This window comes from Narcine bancroftii, chromosome 4, assembly GCF_036971445.1.
Source record: "Narcine bancroftii isolate sNarBan1 chromosome 4, sNarBan1.hap1, whole genome shotgun sequence".
NCBI classification, from domain to species: Eukaryota; Metazoa; Chordata; class Chondrichthyes; order Torpediniformes; family Narcinidae; genus Narcine; species Narcine bancroftii.
This window is the reverse complement of record NC_091472.1, coordinates 286,799,290-286,820,829: the sequence shown is the minus strand read 5'-3', so window position 1 is coordinate 286,820,829 and position 21,540 is coordinate 286,799,290. Positions and strand designations below refer to the sequence as shown.

Below are 21,540 nucleotides of genomic sequence, written 5' to 3'. Positions count from 1 at the left end.
AAATGTGATGATTAATCATAAACAGGGAAGCCAGAATGGACAGAGAGTTTACTAGCAGTCAAGGACAGAAGGAGCTGCTGAATATGTTTTTTTTAAACCTATCTTTTCATGGTCATAGTGAGAGACATACAGGAGACAAAGGATTGATAAGAAGTGTGAGAAACAGAATTCAGTGAATGTAGAGTTCACAGCGTACGTGACGAACGTGATAATTAATAATGCAGTTAGACTTAGAATGTTTTTGTAATACTAACCAATTAAAACAGTATTAATAAGAAGGGGAAGGGCAAATAATAAAGGTATAAAAATCAATGCACTGTATGTATCGGGGCTTAACTGGTGAGAAACCAGTTGAGTCCAACTCTGCAGACTTGTAAATAAAGCTTGTCGTGTCATCAGTTTTAAAGAGACTCATGTGTGAGAAGTTTTATTTCTGACATCCAGCACAACTAAAAGTTTGGTTGGGAATCTGAGACCTGGTTCGACATAATGAGCCCTTTTTTGATGGTTGGAACCACTTATGGGTAAGATCCCATTAAGTTCTTTACTGAGCTAAACAAACTCTGCTGGAGGAACTCAGCCAGTCAAGCAGCATCAGTGGGAAAAAGAGAATGTTTAATGTTTTGAGCCAAATCCCTGTCTCGAAAGAGGGTTCTGGGTTGAAACTGACCATTCTTTTTTCTTCCAATAATGATGATTTACCTGCTGAGTTCCTCCAGATTCCAGCATTTGCAGTCTCTTGTGTCTCCAAGTCCTTTACTAACTTCATGTTAGGGTTTTTTTTAAAACTTACAATCACTGGACCGCGATTGATTTGCAATTCTGACCACCCACCACTATGGATCATGTCCCCAAACTTAGCTGCAACCAGACTCTTAAGAATTCTATCCCCTTTCTCTCTCTCCCCACTAAAACATCTATTATTTGTAGCTCTCCTGGCCTGCAATGCTGAGAAAATAGAAGGCACACCTTTGTGTGAACAAAATGCATGTCAGACTTGTTCTATTTGATCAATATCATGCTTTATAAATAGACTTTTACATTGGGAAGCCATTGAACAAAGAATACATTTTCAAGTCATGTACCATTGGTTTAATGCAACTTCCTTGCCACAGAACTATTCAAGACAATTTCCATTGAATGTTATGGCTTGGTGTTTGTTGAATAGTGATGGGTGGGTGGGATATGCCTTCTAACTGCAGAAATGGCATAGCATGCATAACGTGCGTGGGCTGAATATATGAGTTGATAAAATGCCTCATGTGGAACTTGCCAAAGGAAGGCCACAGGGCAGTCAATTTTATGCTCTTTCAATAGCCCACAAGAAATTGCATTAATATAGCACCTTTAATACTGTCAAATAAATGATTTAAGAAATTTGATTTAATTGAAGTTATTTGCACAGCACATTTAATGTATATGAGTGAGGGTGTATTTTCACTCATTTGAATTTTTTGATGTGTTATTCCAAAAACAGCTACTCCTTATATCTGCATTTACAATAATCCTTCACTTAGCTACTGTTTTGCTGCCATAGTGATTCCCATGTCAAATTTCTCTCACCAATTTGTTGGAATCATTAATTAAATCAGAATTTGTTTTCTTCTTCACATTATCACAGAATGGTTACCTGACAAAAACAAAGGGCTGGTTGACACATCAGTCCATACTGGCTTATTCAGCTGATCCCAATCCCTTAGGGAAATGCAAGAACCACAGATAACTGAGCCAGATCCTCTGAGTACCTTCATTCATCAGTCCAAATCCTTTGTTCTCTCCAAAATCATGTCCATTCTCTCCTTTCACCTAATTATCTTGCTTCCTCCTGAACACTACAATTGAAACTGCCTCCAATGCTATTTCTGACAGTTCAGCCTAACCTCTTTCCTGATGGCAACAGCTAGAACAGTGCGTGTGCTGGGTCTTTGATGATTGCTCTGCTCTCCAACAGTAGTGTTCACTGTAGATATTCAGTGGTCAGATTCACATGGAGATTAACATCTGTCTCTGTGGAACTCCCATTGTATGCTTCACTCTGCGTCATTGGCTTGGGCAGTACAACAGCAAGCACAATAAGTTTCCCTGGTGTGTACACCAATTCAAAGTCATAACTGTGTCGCTTCATCATTAGTCTTTGGATTCGTGGTGACATCTCACAGAGGATTTTCTTGATATGGCTAGTAATGGCTTGTGGTCTATCTCTGCCATGAATATTGTTAGATCAATTTCTCAAACCATAGACCAGACCTAGACCTTTCTCTATCTCCACATAATTTAGATTTTTAATTTAAATTAAATTTAAAATTTAAATTGTTTAGATTAAATTTGGACATACAGCACTGTAACAGGCCATTTCGATCCACGAGTCCGTGCCACCCAGTTTACACCCCATTAACCTATACACTTGGTACATTTTGAACAGTGGGAGGAAACTGGAGCACCCAGAGAAAACCCATACGGACATGAGGAGAAAGTACAAACTCCTTGCAGACAGCACTGATTCAAACCCAGTCCGGTCCCAATCACTGGTGTTGTAATGGCATTGCATTAATAGCCATACCATCCATGCTGCCCTGCCCCAAATATCGACATTCAGATGTGGTCATTGTCCTTGATGTGTATGCAACTGGCCTCCAATCTTCTCCCACAGCCTAAAGTAGTATAGCACCTATTCCATCTTTTGAAGCATCCATGGATATTTTTTGTCCTTCTGGATGGGTCAAAGAATGTCAAAAGCACTGGTTCTGTAGTTAGAATGGTCTTCAGTTGTCCCCATTCTTCCTCTTGGTTGGCTGTCCACTTGAATTCACATTTGTCATGTTACAACTCCCTCAGATGCATTGTTTTGGAAGACAGGTTTGATATAAATTTACCAATGAAATTGATCATTCCCAGCACTCTCATTATACCTTTTTTGTCATTGGGTCTGGGCATTGTGGTGCACACAATAATCACGTTGCCATGATGGAGTGATTAAACGGTTTTAGTTACCAAAAACCTGAGCATTACTGATACACTACTTGGCCAGGTTCCAGGTACAGGAGCAAGAGGGGGCAAGTCTAGGCAAGCCAGCCTTTATTGGGGAATCCAGGGAGCAGCCAAGGGAGGGGTGAGGGAAGGTCAGGGAGATTTGGACTGGCCAGTCCATATATCTATGCAAATGCCTTTCACCACAGGCATCTTTAGAATTGCTTTCACCTCACACTTTTCTGGCTTAACACCTGCCTCCAACAGTTTATCTCCCAGAAAGGTGATTCTCTTCACACCAAACTGACATTTTGCTCTGTTTACCTTTAATCCATACTTCTGGATGTGTTGTAGCACTTTGATGAGCCTCTTGTTGTGTTGCTTCTGTGTGGATCCCTATAGGATCATGTAATCTGTGTACATGCGTGCCCCATTTATGCTTTCTATGATGTGCTCCATTTTCCTGTGGGCACTTCCAGAGCTGAGGAAATTCCAAAAGGTGTTCTTAAACAGGAGTATCAGCCAAACAGTGTATTGAATGTCCAGTATTTTGTGCCATCTTCATGCAGTTTTAATTGCCAGAAGACCTGGGGTACATCCAATTTGGTGAAAAACTTTGCACTGGCCATCTCACTTGTAATTTCATCCCTGGTTGGAATCTGATAATGCTCCCTCTTTATATTCACTTTCAAGTCTTTTGGGTCCAATACACATGCATAGGTCACCATTCTTCTTTTTGACACACACCATTAAATTCACCCATTCTGTGGGGTCCTCCACTTTCTTTATGACCCCTAGTGACATCATTCAGTCTAGTTCCTGCTTGAGCTTGTCTTTCAGTGGCACTGGAACCCACCTTGGGACCTGAACTACTGGCTGTGCGCCCTCTTTTAACCATATCTTATAGGTAAATGGTAGAACACCATGTCCCTTGAAGACGTCTGGAAATTGATCCAGTATTTCCTCGACACTGTTCTATCCATTGTCACTGTTAATGTGATACACCCTCTTGACTAGGCCTAAATTTACTTTTAACTTTCACCTCGTGTCTTCATGTGCCTTTTGTGTCAATCTGCTGTCCATTGTAGGCCTTGAGCTTAGCAGAATTTGTATGGCTTTATTTTCATTGCCCTAATGTCACAGTCACAGATCAAATTGACCTTTGGTCCCGTGTCCTGCTTAAACGGACTATCTGGTCCATTTGCATGCAACGCCACTGTCCACTTGTCCTGAACTCTGTTCACAATTGGCTCTTCAGTGTCATTTGGTTTGAAATATCCTGTGCTACCATGCCCAGAAAGAATGTATCTCTGAGGATAATTTCTTCTATAATGTGCACACTTTCACTTGTCTTGTTTCCCTTTGGAAAAACATTGCTTTGCAAAGTGATTTTGTCCTTTGCACTTATTCCAGACTTTTCTGTAAGCTGGGCATTGCTTTGATGCATGTTGAGTGCCACATCATTTACAATTGAATATCTCTTTATCTTTTTGTTGTTTCCTATGTATCGTTCTCTGTTTATGTGTGTGTTCAGACACTGTGGCTGCAGCTGTGCCTTCATTTTCACCAGCCCTTGCACTCTCACCAAACTTTTTCATATGCTTCAGAGCTAATTCACTGGCGTGACATATCTTAGCATCTCCAGCTAAGGTAAGCACTGTCTCTTGTAGCAACCTCTCCCTCACATTCTTTCAATACTTGTAAACATAATTTGATCACGGATCATTGAATCTTGCAGCAATCCAAAATTGCATGTTCTTACTTTCAATTTCAAGTTCATTAAGGAAGTATCAAAGCTCTCTGTCTGCAGTTGATTGCTCGAGTGAATCATATACTTCTCGAATGTTTCATTTTTCTTTGGTGATCAGTGTTCCTGCTGGATTCATTTCCACCACCTCGTTGACGATTGCAATCCCAAGGTGTGTTACCGAGGGGTGCATGAAGAAACATTTGTCCTTTCGTAATCATATATTAGCCTGTTGTAGTCTGGTTAAAACCTTTTCAAGGTTTTGTAAGTGTTCACTGTCATTTGGGCCCATGATTTAGGTAACATCCAACTGAGAGTCCATGTAGTCATTTGTCCATTGTTGCTTTAAAAATTCCAGATGCTGCTGAACTTCTGTAAGGCCCGTGTGTCGAGGTGAATAGGCCCAGATGGGCATTGATTGTCACATATTCTCTTGATATTTTGTCCAATTCTATTGTGAATTTTTGCCCTCTGTTTAGTGCTTGGAACAATTCTTCTGCCTTGGGCACTGGGTGTTTGGGTATGTTGAGTGATGGATTGATGGTGATTTTGTAATCACCACAAATGCAAATTTCACCATTTACTTTTCGTACGGGTACGACGGATGCTGTCCAATCACTGTATTGTATTGGTTCTAATATGCATTCATGTTTTAGTCTGTTTAATTCAGCCTCAATTTTCCCTTTCATAGCAAATGGGACTGTTCTGGCTTTGAAGAATTTTGGTTCTGTATTATCTTTTAATTGCAGTTTGGCTTGAACACCTTTGATTATCCCCATTTCTTGTTGGAAAACCACTGCGTTGTTGTTGAGGATTTAGTCGAGTTCTGGCTGGGAGGTGTCCGTGTGGTTTACATTTAGTATTGAACTGATTTTCAGCCAGTTTCTTCCGAAGATTGCAGGTCTCTGGGTATCTACGATGTAGAGAGAGTGTTTTTGGTTGTTGTTGTTTGTATCGTACTTGGACTGTACATTTTCCAAACACTTTGATTCTGTAACAGATCTTAGAGTTATTTCAGTTGTTTTTGTTGGGAGGCGTGGTAGCAAGCGTTCCTTTACATGTAATGTCATGTAACCTCTACCCCTGTGTCTACCTCCATCTTCAGGGGATGTCAATTTATTTTTAGCTGTATAAAGATTGCTGCGTTTCCTCCATTTATTCCTCGGATGTGCAATATCTCAAGAGCTGAAATTTCAGGAGCTTGAAGGTCGCCGTTGGGCTGTTATCATCATCATTAATAGGTTGCCTCTCTCTCTCTCTCTCTCTCTCTCTCTCTCTCTCTCTCTCTCTCTCTCTCTCTCCAATTGTTTGAATTTTAGTTGCTTGTTTACTTGCAGGCCACCTGCACTTTAGAAGCATCACGTCTTAATTGTGAGTGCCTACACAACAGTGGCGACAAGAAACAAAACGAACCCTACACATACTTCATGCTCCAACCATGAGAAGGAAAACAACAGAAGAAAGGTAGAAAACGATGACCTAACATTGTTTTGCATTGCTTGCATTTAGAAATTTTGAAGAAACAGCTTTCTGGTCGGTGGTTGTATTTCCCAAAACAGAAGCATTGTTGGCGGGAAGACCTCCCGATCAGTAGGTCTGATTGACCCACATCCATGTTTTTATCTGCCATTTCAGAGCTGCAGGCAGTTCTGTATGCAATCTTTAATGTAATATCTTGATCCATTTCTAATAATTTTTGCCTTGCTTGGCGATTTGTCAGCCCAATCACTAATCTGTCTCGCAGTGCCTGATTTAGAAACTGTTCGAAATGACAGTGCTCCGCCAGTTTGCGCTAATGATGCCAGATATTCAATTACTGTTTCTCCTGGTCCTTGTCTCCTTTCATAGAATCATTGCCTTTCTGCCATAACTGTTGGTTTTGGGCTTAAATGGTTCCTTAGAGCTGTGCAAAATTTGTTGAATGTCTTCATCCCTGGATCATCCAGGGACAGCATTTTAGGCTTAAATGGTTCCTTAGAGCTGTGCATAATTTGTTGAATGTCTTCATCCCTGGATCATCCAGGGACAGCATTTTAGGCTTAAATGGTTCCTTAGAGCTGTGCATAATTTGTTGAATGTCTTCATCCCTGGATCATCCAGGGACAGCATTTTAGGCTTAAATGGTTCCTTAGAGCTGTGCATAATTTGTTGAATGTCTTCATCCCTGGATCATCCAGGGACAGCATTTTAGGCTTAAATGGTTCCTTAGAGCTGTGCATAATTTGTTGAATGTCTTCATCCCTGGATCATCCAGGGACAGCATTTTAGGCTTAAATGGTTCCTTAGAGCTGTGCAAAATTTGTTAAATGTCTTCAACCCTGGATCATCCAGGGACAGCATTTTACTGCCCATTATACTGAGAAAGAGGGCATGTTTGCGATTTACTGGACCTTCCACAATATTGTGTACTTCATGGTAGTAGTTAAACCGTTCTACATAGTTATCCCAACTACTTAGTTAATTTCCCTGAAATTTCCCTCTGCCATCTTGGTGCACTTCCACCTTGATCCTTTGGCGGAAATTTGTTGCGGTTGTTAGGTAGTTGTTTTCTACCTTTCTTCTGTTGTTTTGCTTCTCATGGTTGGAGCATGGAGTATGTGTAGAGTTCATTTTGTTCCTTGTCACCACTGTTGTGTAGGCACTCACACAATTAAGACTCAGAGACGTGATGCTTTCTTATCCTTTACTTCTTTTAGACTAACCTGGCCACTGACACACAGAATATGGAAGGGTTGGTGTCATAACATCCAGCAGAGGGTGGGCTTGTACCCAACAGTAGGATGAAGCACTGTCCAATGAGTTTGGAGCCATTTGCTTGAACTTGAGCACATAAAATGTTTCTATGCACCTCAGAATTCATTTTGCTGCTGCCATCAGCAGTTACATCATCAATGAAGATAAGTACATCAGTACCTGTTGGAGCCATACATGCCCAGGCCATAGCATCCCCACCAGCATGTTTCATAGATGAGATTGTATTCTTCTGCTCCATGCTGGTTCTCTGAGACATTTCAAAGGGATCTCCTTTTTCGAAGCAGCCATAACTTGGAAGAGCAATTTCAGGCAGATGCCATCAAGTCAAGGCAAATGGCCTTTTGTACCTGCTGCACCATTTCTTCCAGGCTTTAAAGAGTTTAACATACTTCCATTGCTTATAAAATCACATCCAATACTCTCCATTCTGGTAGTATTTAATGTCCTTTGTAATAAGGATGGGTTATATTCTGTTGCTAAATGCACATTTTCTGTAAAAGAGAGAATATTAGCTGGAGCATTGATCTCCAATTTCATAATGCTGTTGTTAGATTTGCCAACTCAACATGCCACTGACAGGTGTTTTCTGACCATGTGCTAAAATTCTCACCTTAGCAACAACAGTGTGTACAACACATATAATGGGTGCAACAATGTGAAATTGTCTACCAGTATTCTGACAGTGAATGTTAATTATTTGGAACATATTTTGAATTACATAAGATTGCTTTATGAAGGTTGATACAACACATATAATTGTCACAAAATGCAATTTAAATATTTTATTTAATATTATCACTTACATTCTTCTTAAGTGTAAATACACTTGGAAATAATTAGTCCATGCAGCAATCTTCTTTGGCAATTTTCATGGATAAATTTATCATTTTAAGAATATTTAGGTGTCATAAACATTATTGCAGTAGCACAGAAACATGTGCTATCCTTGGATTTTATTTTGCACCATATCTATCTTTCAATAACTGTTCTGAGTAGATTAGAACAAGTGGAAATAGAATGCTTGAATTTTCACATTTACTAACAATTTCTTCGAATTCCATCCACCTGAAATAGGTAGTGCAGTCAAATTAGCCAAATCTGGTTTATGCTTTTTTCTAATCCTAAGAGTTAATGATAAGGAAAATAACTTCTCGCTCATTATGGAGACAATAGTTTAATAAAGCCACATTAAGATACATTTATTATTATAAATTTCCTCAATATATTAGATTAATTTGCTAAAATAATCAAAATTAAAATTGAATAAAAGAACATGTGTTGAAAATGGTTTGTTATAATTTGAGTGAGAATTAAATTAAAAAAAATCTATAGTCCATTACAAAACCATTAAAATCAAAATACTTTCTGAAAACAGCAGATTTTGAAAAGTGCAAGATATTGTCAACCAATATTTGAATTGAATTAATTAAGTTAATGTGGTGATTAAATATTTCATGAAACACTAGAAGGTATGAACTAAATAATGATGCTTTTGTCTTGGTCTCAAAACCTATTGTTGAAGTTTCTCATCTCATTCCATGGCTTGTCATCGGAGTTGTCGATCTGAAAGAAGTGAAGAATAAGAATAACAAGAGATGATGAGATCCAAACTTGTATATTTAGGCAATTACCAATTCTGCTCGAAGGTATTAATATCAAATCAGCTCAAAATGCTCATTGTCTTTTTTTTTTCCAGATGATGTAATCTATAAATGATCATTGTTAAAATTGTTCAAGATATGCCTTAAAAACAGTGAACCATCAATAATGCCCTTGGGTTCCCTGAAATGAACTATTCAAAGGAATGAGAAAATAACAACAAGCAAGGATATTCAGAAAATATTCACCATTTTTCTGACAATTTTAGTTTAAAGTTTTGAAGATTTCTTATATGCCATCTATTTTGGAAAAATATTCTCAATTATTGTAAAATTCTCATAGAAGTACTTTGCCTAAATTAATTCAATCAACAACACGTTATTTTTGTTTAGTGTACTTCTATAAATGCATATTTAAAGATAGTAAGGTGATTTTTATTTATTACATTTCTATCACTAGTAGCAAACAATGATGTCACCCATGGAAAAAAAAATTATTTATCTTTGCTTCAGCTATACCCCAGGTGTTAAATTCTTCAATAAATATATTAACACAATCTAAGTAGAATGAATGTGAACGAGGAAGCATAACATTATTATCTGTATAATGCTGAGTTCTGCTTTGTGCTTTTATGAGGGAAATTATCTTTATATTTTATTCAATAAATGTTAATATTTACCCCAATAACGCCTCTTTGTAAATAAGAGTTGCCATTTTGCCTTTGATATTTGTCATCTTGAAATGTGTGCACTCTTGGAATTCTTCTTGGAGTTTGAAAATTGTCAGAACCTGCATCAAGCTTTGAATCTAGCAAGTTTTCTTCTTGTTCATCGAGTTCAGTATGTTTTAGTCTACAACAGTGACAGAATAACAGCCATTAAAAATTGTTCATTTAATATTAATGTCCAGTACATGGACCATGTGGTCCCTGCTCTTTTGCACAAATTGCCCAGTTGCATGTATTTTCTCATATTTCCCTTTGACATAGATAGTCATAGAGTCACCATGTCAACGTTGACCAAGTACCTGTCTATACTAACCCCACATCTAGCACTTAGTGTAAAGCATACCATGACTTTGCTATTAAAATGATTGTCCAGATGCTTCTGAAATGTTATGAAAGTATGTGCCTCCAATACCTTCTCAGGCAGCAACTTCTTCCTCAGGTCCCCTCTAACCTCTTACATTTTACTATGTCTTCTGGTCTTAGGCACCGTGCTATGAGGAGACATTTCTTCTATTCATTCTATTTATGTCTCTCAGAATTTTAAGCCTCTGTCTGCTCCATGGAAACTAAACCCAGCCTATCCAGTCACATGACTGAATTGCTCCATCCCAGTCATTTATTCTGAACTTCTTCAGTGCAAGCATGACCTTCCTATAATGTGAAAATGAAAATAGCACACAGTACTCCAGCTGTGCCTAACTAATGTTTAGAAAACAAACTTCTCTGCTTAATGAATTACAGGTATCCATTATACCTTCTTTACGGTCTTATCTGTTTGGACTACATGCTAAATTCAGTGGTTACAGAGAAGGTCACATATAGAGTTCATATCAGACATCTACATAGCAATGAGTTTTATCAAAATTCAGGAATAAATTGATATTTCAGTGTTGATAGCTAAAGGTTCTGTATAAAGCCGCCGGTTGAAAATCAGTATGATTCGGCTCGCTGTGCCTTCGATTACTTGTTAGGTGGAAAGGTAAGGTCAAAAGTTTGAGAGAGCCATGGTTCTCAAGGGATATTGGAAACTTGGTTCGAAAAAAGAGGGAGTACTACAATAAACATAAGAAGCAGGGAAAAAATGAGATGTTTGAATGTAAAAAGAATCTTAAGAAATAAATTAGAAAAGCTAAAAGAAGGTATGAGGTGGCTATAGCAAGCAGGGTGAAAATAAATCCAAAGGGTTTCTACAAATATGTAAATAGCCAAAGGAAAGTGAGAGATAAAATTGGTCCAATAGAGAATCAGAAAGGACAAATGTGTGTGGAGCCAAAAGAGGTGGGGGAGATCTTGAACAATTTCTTTTCATCAGTATTTATTGAGGAGAAGGATATTGAACTGTGCAGGGTAAAGGAAGCAAAGAGGGTATATATGGACACTATGGTGATTAAGAAAGAGGTAGTACTGGAGCTTTTGAAACAAATAAAGGTGGATGTCTCCAGGTTCTGACAGGATTTTCCCCAGGACCTTGAGAGAAGTTAGTGAAGAAATAGCAGAGGCTCTGGCAGTGATTTTTCAAATGTCATTAGCGACGGGTATAGTGCCGGAGGATTTGTGTTGCACTTGTGGTTCCTTTGTTTAAAAAGGTTTCGAGTAGCAATTATCAGCCTGTAAGTTTGACGTCTGTGGTAGGTAAATTGATGGAAAGCGTTCTTAGAGATAGTATATATAAGTGTATGGAGGGACAGGGTCTGATTAGGGACACAGATTTGTGCGTGGAAGGTCGTGTTTGACCAATCTTGTTGAATTTTTTCAAGAGGTGACTAGGAATATTGATGAGGGTAGAACAGTGGATGCTGTCTATATGGACTTCAGTAAGGCCTTCGATAAGGTTCCACATGGGAGGTTAGTTAGGAAGGCTAAGTCCTTGGGTATTAATTTGGAGATAGTCAAATGGATTCAACAGTGGCTGGAAGGAAGGTGCCAGAGTGTAGTAGTAGATAATTGTTTGTCAGGATGGAGGCCGGTGACAAGCAGTGTACCTCAGGGTTCGGTATTGGGACCGTTGTTGTTTGTCATATATATTAATGATCTGGAGGATGGGGCAGTAAATTGGATTAGTAAATATGCAGATGATACTAAAATAGGGGGAATTGTGGATGATGAAGAGGGTTTTCAAAGATTGCAGAGGGATTTAAACTGCTTAGAGAAGTGGGCAGAAAGATGGCAGATGGAGTTTAATGCTGATAAGTGTGAGGTGCTTCATTTTGGAAAGAATAATCAAAGCAAGACATATGTGGTAAATGGGAGGCCATCGAAGAATGTAATGGAGCAGAAATATCTAGGAATAACGGTGCATTGTTCCCTGAAGGTAGGAGCGCATGTGGATAGGGTGGTGAAGAAGGCCTTTAGTCTGCTTGCCTATATAAATCAATGCATAGAATATAGGAGTTGGGAAGTAATGATGAAACTGTACAAGGCATTGGTGAGGCCAAATTTAGAGTACTATTGCAGTTCTGGTCATCGATTTATAGGAAGGATATTAGCAAGATAGACAGAGTGCAGAGATTTACAAAAATGTTGCCTGGGTTTCAGCATCTGGAATACAAGGAGAGATTGAGCAAATTAGGTCTTTATTCTTTGGAACGTAGAAGGCTGAGAGGGGATTTTATAGAGGTGTTTAAGATAATGAGCAGGATAGATAGAGTTGATGTGGAAAGGCTTTTCCCATTGAGAGTAGGAGAGATGGATACAAGAGTCCATGGGTTGAGAGTTGATGGGCAAAGGTTTAGGAGTAACATGAGGGGGAACTTCTTTACTTAGAGAGTGGTTACTGTGTGGAATGGTCTTCTGGGAAAGGTGGTGGAGGCAGGGTCAATTTTGTCATTTAAGAAAGAGTTGGATAAGTATATGGATGGGAGGGGGATGGAGGGATATGGGCAGAGTGCTGGTAAGTGGGATTAGAGGAGGTTACTTGGATTATTGTGGACTAGAAGTGCCAAATTGGCCTGTTTCCATGCTGTAATTGTTATATGGTTATATGGTTAAAGGCAGACTGGAGTTAGTTGCTTAAGGAGCAAACGATGGGGTTTCCTTGAGGAAGCAATTTCAATGCCCGGTCCTTTTTCTATCTGCTAAACATGGAATTGTGCTAGTTGGAGTAGGATTTGGATATTCAAAACCTGGATTTTGAACCTGACCCAACCGTTATCACTGTTAATATTCGCCCCAATGTTTTTGCTGCTTTAACTATAACAAATTTTAAAGAAATAGACTGAACACTCACAATTTTCTGCCAATATCAATTCATGTTCTATCTTAATTTTTTTTTATTTCTTATTTTCAAGGTAATAACTTACAAAGGCTTCTCATGAAAATTAACAAAGAGAACATAAATAATATTACCTCACACATGCCCACACAAGTACAATTACTAGAATTAGAATCACAGCTCCAGCTATAGATCCAGTCACAACAATAGCAAGTTTATAATCTGCAAAAGAAAGAGCATTTCAAAATAAGTAACAAATGAACTGCAGTATTGAAAAAGTTCATCAGTTTGAACCCCCTATACCATCGAAAAAAATTGTTTCATGAAATCATAGACTTACACAATATGAAAATAGGAAATTTGATGTATTAGAGTTGTGCTGGTTCGTCCTACAATTAATACATTCTTACAAGGCATGATCCAGGACATGCATCAAATAAATTTACTACCAATTATTCATTTCATGAAATGCTTCTTTTTGATTGAAAATAAGCAAAAAGATCCCTAATAAGTTACAAAGAAAGGTCATAGCCCTGAAATATACTTTATGTTTCTCTTCTATAGATGTTGATTGCTAACAATTCATAGCATTTCCAGGTTTATTTATTTGTTTTTGTTTTGACAAGAACTACATAGCCCAGTCTGAAAAATCACAGGCCTTATAGCTTGGATAGGTGGGGAGCATCTGTTAATCTTGTCTTAAAATGGGTCGGTGGTACTGATAAACATGAAAACATCAAAAATAAAGAAGGCCAGTTAATTCATCACATTGTAAAAGAGCTTTCCCTCCTTCAGCACTAGATATGTAATCTTGCAGGTCATAAAAAAGTTCTCTTTGTAAAAGAGATTAATATTTTAGCCTCTACCTTCCTGACCATTCAAAACTTGGTGAAAAATAATCTTCATCTCTCCTCTGATCCTTCTACCAATTATTTTAAATTGATGCCCCTGGTTTATCACATTTGATAGAAAATAAACCCTTCCTATTTACTCTTTCTGGGACCTTCTTCAAAGCTGAAAATGAGAGAACACTTTGCCAGTTCATCTATGAGTGCAAACATTAGCAATGTTACTATCCATGGATGCTACCCAACTTTCTGAGTCTTTCCAATAGTTTCAGTCTTTTTTCCCTCTTATACAAATTTGCCTTAGAGCTAAAAAAAATCCTGTTATTCCAGATTTCCTCTGCATACATTCACATTTTCACTGTAATCCGATGACCAGAATTGCACACAAGGTACAGTCTCACATGAAATGAATATAATTCTAGAATATAATTATAACCCATGTTTCTGCTAATAAATGAAAACAACTCTGTCTTTATAAACATTTTTTTAAAAAACATGCTAAATGTAATGATTTGTGGACATAATTGTCAAGTGCCTTTGTAATTTTCCTCAATTTAAATAAAAATTAGATATACAGCATGGTAACAGGCCATTTTGACCCTTGAGTCCGGGCCACATAAAATACACCCCTTTAACCTACACGCTCGGTATGTTTTGAACTGTGAGAGGAAAACAGAATCCCCGGAGAAAATCCACGCAGACATGGGGAGAATATTCAAACTCCTTACGGACAGCATGGAACTCAAACTCCAGTCTTGTCCCGATCGCTGGCACTGTAAAGGTGTTGCGCTAACCTCTATGCAGTCAGCGTATATTATTTGCCTTGTTGCATCTTTAAAAAAGTATTATGTCAGTATTTGGAATCAGAATGAGGTTTATTGTCATGAACATGTCATGAAATTGGTTGTTTTGTGGCAACAATATTGGGCAGAACAAGATGCAAAAAATTACTATGAATTACAATTATGTAAATACAAAATTTTAAAAATAACCAGTGGAAAAATGAGAAAAAACGAGATAATGTCCATAGGTTCATTGCCATGCTTCCGTAGATAAAATTCTATTTGCCACTTTTATATCCACCTGACCAAATGAACTAGATATGTAATCTGAAGCTGGTTTTCCTCCTCTGTTAACTAGATAGTTAGTTTTTGAATCAATGTTCCAAAATATATACCATTATGAAACAGACATGCCAGCTATCCCAGATGTTAGGAACAGAATAGAGTTCTCATTGTGCAACAGCAATATACTTTCTGAAGGAATAATCCTCCAATTAATACTTCTTAGCTTTCATGTTGAGAAACTATTTTCCTTTTTGTTAATAAGAAGGTACAATCCATTTTAATTCATTGTGAATAATTGAAGCAATTAATTTTAGTTCTTACCATCCTTGCAATTTATTCCAGTATAACCAAATGGGCAACTACATTTAAGAGAAAAAAGTATTAGTTGATATCGTAATTAAAGATAAAGCCTCAGTCAGTTAGTTTCTAGCAAATTAAATTTTAGTTTATGGAAGTAATTAATGAGTTTAGTTTAAAAAAGGTCAGACAGATTTCCTTATGAATCTGTCACTATGAGGGCTTCAATTAACAGTGATGCTCCAAAGACTTCACTTCCAGTTATAATAAATAATAATTCCTCTCAAAGTCACACATCTTCCTGAGCTGGACATATTTCAGATTTCTCTCAAAAATATGTGACAATATTCTCAAATTTCCCACCTATCCCACAGTAATATTGGGCAGTGGGATGTGCAGTAACATTCAAAGAGTGGGTGCAATTCAATAAGTTTCACCGACAACTTTTTAGAGGAATTTGCTGTGGGCATTAAATGGACGATTCAACAATATTTGATAAAATCTACCACAGGACAGAAGAATGACAGAAGACAAGCTAAGAACACAATGGTGATTCTAACCAAAGAAATGAAGAAGATTGGTAACTCATTCAATATCTCAAAGCAATGTCAAGTGTAAGAATACATTACGAGAATTTTATACAAACTGCAAGAACAAATGGCCTTCAAATTACAGGTTTAATGTATCTTATAGTTTGAACTTTAAATAAATGGGAAAGGGAGTGAGGGAGGGAGGGAAGGGAGGGGGGAAAAGGGGGAGAAAACAACACTGTATATATTTAAGAAGAAAAATGTCTGTATGTATCTTGGTCAATATGGTTTATAGTGTGAAAAATAAAAAATTTAAAAAAATATGGGGTTTATAAAATGCTTATGAATGAACAGTAATTGATCAGCCATAAAGTATCATTGAAAGGGTATTCAAACAAGAAAATGGCTATAGTATCTTACTTTTGTGTAATGCCACATACAAATTTTGCTGCTACATGGCTCAGATAGAAATATCAAGTTAGGGAAAAAGACTGATAGCTGAAATGCAAAACGTACTGGGCAACCCAACAGAGAGCTTGAAAACAATGTTGAGCTCTATCTTGTTGATGGAATGGCATACAGGATGAGATATGAACTGAACTACAAAACCTTTGAGAATTGTTCAAACAATAGAAGTATTACTTGAGCAGAATGATTTTTTTAAATTACTATCCCTGTAGTTGACTTGGCCATTGTGGAATAAAGGACCCAGTAAGACTGTGGTAAACCATTGTTTGTACATTTATCTGTCTGGGCACAGTCATTGGCTGATTGTACCTGCAGCCCCTCTCACAGACTCCTGAATAAAGGTGACTGTTCCACAGCCCCCTTGCACCACCACCCCCCCACCCAGTTCAGGATAGTGGACCAGAATGGAGTTGCCTCCATTCTATTGTGAATAAAAGCCTATCAGTTTTGCACAACTTCCAGTCTTTTGGAATTATTGATGGTGCATCAAAGATCAAGTTAGAATAACCATCAAGTTAGAATTTATTAAGATTAAGTCCAAAGCTTTCTCTCCCTGAGAAAAATATTGGTTATTCTCTGTTCTTTTGGCACTTCACAGTGGATAAAGAGGATATAAAGAGCTCCATCGAGGCCACAGCTATCTACTCCCTTTCTTTCCTCATTATCCCGATGAGATTTATCTACCTTAATGTTTTTCAAGGCACCTAATATCACTTCCATATTAATATAAACATGCCCTGGATTATCCATCTCCTTAGCAAATACCGATGAAAGTGCATATTAAAAACCCTCCATAACTCAACCATTTATTTAACAATGATATTAATTTAATTTAACATTTGTATATACTTATTATGCAAATGTATCATTTGTCTGTATGTGTGTTTGCAATGATGTTGCACCAAGGACTGGAGAATGCTGTTTTGTCAGGTTGTACTTGGATAACTGGATAACAAAATAAACTTGAACTTGAACTCAACTACTTCCTCTGGCTCTAAATATAAATTATTTCCTTTGGCCTTGAGTGGACCTTCTCTTTTTCTTAGTTATGCTCTGTGTGTATCTGTGTGTGTGTGTGTGTGTGTATAAATACTGTATATTCATGTGCCTTTGTGGACCCAAGTACCTCCAATGACGAAAGATTATTACATTGTGGATGTAAGAAAACAATTAAGATTGTTGGTGAATGCTAATCGGATGGATGAAGAATTGAATATATGAGGATGATTTCCAAAAGCTCAGATGGATAGAGGATGCATTGGTTGCTGCCCAATTCCCTCCCTTCTTCATCCTCATCTGTCTCTACTAGTGATGTTAGGAAATGGCCAATTGTAGTGGAACATTTGTGCAATATGCAGCTGACTTGAATCTGAATATGCAGATTAGATATGAACTGAACTACAAAACCTATGGGAATTTTTCCAACAATAGAAATATTACTTGAACACACTGATTTTTTTTTAAATTATTCTTCCTGTCGTTGGCTTGGCCATTGCAGAATGAAGGCCATGTAGGTAAGGGGAAAACTGGGTGGATAAAATATTTTACACTTTATACTTAACCTTTCACAGATTCCATTATTATCTTTATATCCAGGCTGGCATTGACAAACAAATTCATGAGATTCGGCTTGAGGAACGCACTGTTGATACTTTTGATTGCATTTGCTATCGCACGATTCTGGGGGAAATGAAAGAAAATGACTGTAAATGGCTATTGACAGCTTGGATAATAATTTGATAAAACTTAGTCCTTTAAATGGACAAATTATGACCAATTATGACCAAATGCTGCATAGACTTGAAATACACTTTAAAACAAAGGTTTGTGAAATGTTACCATTGGAAGAGGATAAAGGCAAAGAGATGTTACATGTTTGAAATTTCAACAATGATTTGTCCACGAACTCCACCACTGAAGCTTTATGAAGAACATTGAATTTTTCTATCAAATGATAGGATATTTATGAGAGTAGAGCTGTAAATAAATAAAGTTCCAGATTTCCAGATATATCTAAAGATCTCTACACTTGACCTTAGTCAAAAGGTCGAGAAGCGATATCAAAAGATCTCTGAGAAGCGAATATTTTCCCAGTTTTTAGGTCTCCATACTGAAAAGTATGCAATAAGCATGATATTTAAAATGATATTTTTCACCCACTGTCTGCACACAATGTGATATACAATAAAGCCAGTGCATTGATGCTAAAATGCTTCCCACTGATTTCAAAGCACTGAGATGGTGCCATGCAAATGATTCACACAATTCATCCAAATTTGGAGAAAGGCTTTGTAGTCCTGTCTGCAGTTATACACATTAAACCTAAGTTAATTTAGGGGTCACGTGAATGAAATTAACCTCTACTTTTTGACACTGTTGTCTAGATCTTAAATCGGAGTTAAACAGCATAGAAACAGATCCTTTGGGCTAGAATGTTTATGTTGATGATTACACCCATCTATCGCATCCCATTTTACCAGCATTGGGTCCGTATGCTTCTATGTTGTGGCAAATGAAGTACAAGTCTTGATCCCATTCAAATGCTGAAAGAATATCTGCCTCCACCACTTATGCAGATCCCAGACTTTAGATTCCAACCACCCTCTATGAGAGAAAGATTCCCCTCACGTCTCTTCTAGACCTTTTACTATAAACCCATGTCCTCTTGGCTTGAACATCCAATGATGTGAAAAAATAATCTTACTATGATCCATATTTATACCATTTATATCTTTATCAAATCAGCCCTCAGTACCCTCTTCTCCAGAGAAGACAAACACACACTACCCAATCTCCCCTTATATCTGAAATGCCTCAATCCAGGCAACATCCTGATGAATTCCCTCTTCACCATAACAGAGCAATGACATCAGAATTTATTGTCATGAACAAGCCATAAAATTTGGGTTTCTTGGCAGCATTATAGTGCAAACATACATAACATAACCATATTTCAAAATGACTATAAATAAAAATAATAAAAATTATAGTGCACAAAAAGTAAAGCAGTGTCTTTGGTTCATTGATTATTCAGGAATCTGATGGCAGCAGGGAAGAGGGAAGAAGCTGTCCTTGTGCCACTGTGCACTTGTCTTTAGGCTTCTGTACCTTTTCCCTCATGGTAGCAGAGTGAAGAGGGCATGGCCTAGGTGATGGGGATCTTTGAGGATAGAGGCTGCTTTTTTTAAGACTGCCTCATTTTGATGCCCTCAATGGAATGGTGCCTATGATGTCGTAGGCTGAGTAAACAACCCTCTGGAGATTCTTCTTGTCCTGAGAGTTGGTGCCTCTATACCAGGCAGTGAAGCAACCAGCCAGAATGCTCTCCAAGGTATACCTGTAGAGGTTTTTGAGGGTTTTCGGTAACATACTGAATCTCCTCAAACACCTCACAAAATATAGCCACTAGCAAGCCTTCTTTGTGATTGCATCAACATGGAGGCTCCAGGACAGATCCTCGGGGATGTTGACACTCAGGAATTTAAAGTTCTTGACCCTCTCCACTGTAGATCCCTCAATGAGAACTGGATGGTGTTCCCCCATCTTCTTTCTGAAGTCCATAATCATCTCCTTGGGTTTGGTGCAAGGTTGGTAACATATAGTGTGATGAGCTGAACTGCTCACAATACTTTGAGTGTGGACTATGCAATATTTTATGAAGCTGTAATGTGACATCTTAGCTCTTATAGTCCAAGCAAGAGTTCAATAATGGCTTCTTCACTATCCCCTTTACCTGCACTGCCACATTCAAGGATTCATGGATGTGTTTTTCTGGAAGGAATACACATATTCCTCTAGAACTACACCTGACTCTAGTGATTCTTCAAAAGGCTAATGTCCCCACGATCCCTTCAGTTATCTCTTTCAGGTTCCTGCAGTCCAAGACCATCAGAAGGTGATGCAGAAGGTGTGCAATATTGCAAAAATTGGCAGGTCAGAAGGAGGTTGGGAAGCTTTTAAAAATCAACAGAATGCAACTGAAAAAAAAACAAGGAGAGAAAAGATGAAACATGAAATTTTCCAGATATATAGAGAAGCAAGAGTGGACACTGAACCTGTGTAAAATGTTGCTGGGGAAGTAATAATAGGGAACAAAGAAATTGTAGATTAACTGAATAAATATTTTGTGTCAGACTTCATTGTGGAAGACACCAGCAATGTGCCAGAAATTCAAGAGTCAGTGGGCAGAAGTAAATATAGTCACTATTACTAAGGAGAAGGTGCTTGGGAAGCGGAAGGGTCTGAAGGTGGATAAGTAACCTGGACCATATGGACCGCAGGAACCTGAAAGAGATAACTGAAGGGATCGTGGGGACATTAGCCTTTTGAAGAATCACTAGAATCAGGTGAAGTTCTAGAGGACTAGAAAACTGAAAATGTCACCCAATCTTTCAGAAGGGAGAGAGGCAAAAGACAAGAAATTATAAGATGGTTTCCTGATTTCAGTGCTTGATAAGATTCTCGAGTTAAGAATGAGGATGAGATTTCAGGGTACTTGAAAGCATATAAGAAGATTGGATAAAATCAGCATTGTTTTATTCAGGAGAGATTTTGTCTGACAAATATGTTGGCATTCTTTGAGGAAATAACAAAGAAGAGTCAGTGGATTTACTTGGATTTTCAGAAAGCCTTTGACAAGGTGCAGTACATGAGAATAATGAACAAATTGGGAGCACATTGTATTACAGGAAAGGTACTAGCATGGACAAAAAATTGTTTGTTTTATGGCCGAAGGAAGAGTGGGAACAAAGGGGGCATTTCGATTGGAGCAGGTAATGTCGAAGAAGTAGGGAGACTGCAAAGAGGCTTGAACAGGTTGTGAAAATGGACTAAAGAGTTGCAGATGGAATACAGGATAGTGAAATGTATGGCCCTGCACTTTAGTAGAAGGAATAAAGGCATGGAATATTTTCTAAATGGGAGACAATTCTGAAATCGAAGGTCCAAAGGATCTTGGGGGTCCAGGTGCAGGATTTTCTAAAGGTTAACGTAGGTTGAATCCGTAGTAAAGACAACAATTACAACATTAGAATTAATTTCAAGAGGACTAGAAGCAAGGATGTAATGCTGAGGCTTTATAAGTCAGACCATATGTGGAGCATTGTGAGCAATTTTGTGTCCCATTTCTAAGGAAGGATATATTGACTTTTTAAAAGCTCCAGAGGTTTATAAGAATAATCTCAGGGATGAGAAGTTTAATGTTTTGAGAGGGCTGGTCAGAGTGCTTCCAGGAGTTGGAGAGTATAGAATCAGAGGGCACTGCCTCCGAATAAAAGGAAGCCCCTTTAGAATAGAGATGAGGAGAAGTTTCTTTAGCCAGAGGAT

At 37.9% G+C, this 21,540-nt stretch overlaps 2 long non-coding RNA genes across 2 annotated transcripts; one reads left to right on the top strand and one right to left on the bottom strand.

Moving 5' to 3' along the window:
- The first annotated feature begins 4,763 nt into the window (after window positions 1-4,763).
- LOC138760153 (uncharacterized) lies at window positions 4,764-9,699 on the top strand. The gene is made up of 3 exons (XR_011355470.1): window positions 4,764-4,886; window positions 6,052-6,178; window positions 9,165-9,699. It is a non-coding gene; the product is annotated as an uncharacterized lncRNA (long non-coding RNA).
- Window positions 8,881-13,222, bottom strand: LOC138760154 (uncharacterized). The gene is made up of 3 exons (XR_011355471.1): window positions 13,140-13,222; window positions 9,747-9,918; window positions 8,881-9,031 (listed from the first exon to the last, which is right to left on the bottom strand). It is a non-coding gene; the product is annotated as an uncharacterized lncRNA (long non-coding RNA).
- Between the last annotated feature and the right edge of the window lie 8,318 nt (window positions 13,223-21,540).